The following is a 364-nucleotide window of genomic DNA, read 5'->3' as shown; positions in this document are numbered from 1 at the left end:
TCTGAGAAAGGGCTTCTACTTTTGCATTGACTTGGTCTATGCCGCTTACTTCGTACATTCCACCCTTCGTTTGGGATTTCTCTATGGCAGCGCGTTCGCTTCCCCATTGATAATGGTTCTGGGCCATGTTTTCTATAAGCTGGGTGGCTTCTTGGTAAGGTTTATCCATTAGCGCGCCACCGGCGGCCGCATCTATGGTAAGTCTAGTGTTATATAACAGCCCATTATAGAAGGTATGGATTATAAGCCATTGTTCTAAACCGTGGTGTGGACAGAGTCTCATCATATCCTTGTATCTTTCCCAAGCTTCGAAGAGTGATTCTCCATCTTTTTGCCTAAATCCGTTGATTTGGGCTCTCAACAT

At 45.1% G+C, this 364-nt stretch overlaps 1 non-coding gene across 1 annotated transcript; it reads left to right on the top strand.

Moving 5' to 3' along the window:
• Positions 1-257: 257 nt before the first annotated feature.
• On the top strand, positions 258-364 carry LOC123887791. Its single transcript, XR_006801785.1, has one exon. It is a non-coding gene; the product is annotated as a small nucleolar RNA R71 (small nucleolar RNA).

The sequence above is a fragment of the Trifolium pratense genome, linkage group LG5, assembly GCF_020283565.1.
Source record: "Trifolium pratense cultivar HEN17-A07 linkage group LG5, ARS_RC_1.1, whole genome shotgun sequence".
Lineage (NCBI taxonomy): Eukaryota > Viridiplantae > Streptophyta > Magnoliopsida > Fabales > Fabaceae > Trifolium > Trifolium pratense.
Note: the sequence above shows the minus strand (reverse complement) of the source record. Positions and strands in the feature narration are given on the sequence as shown.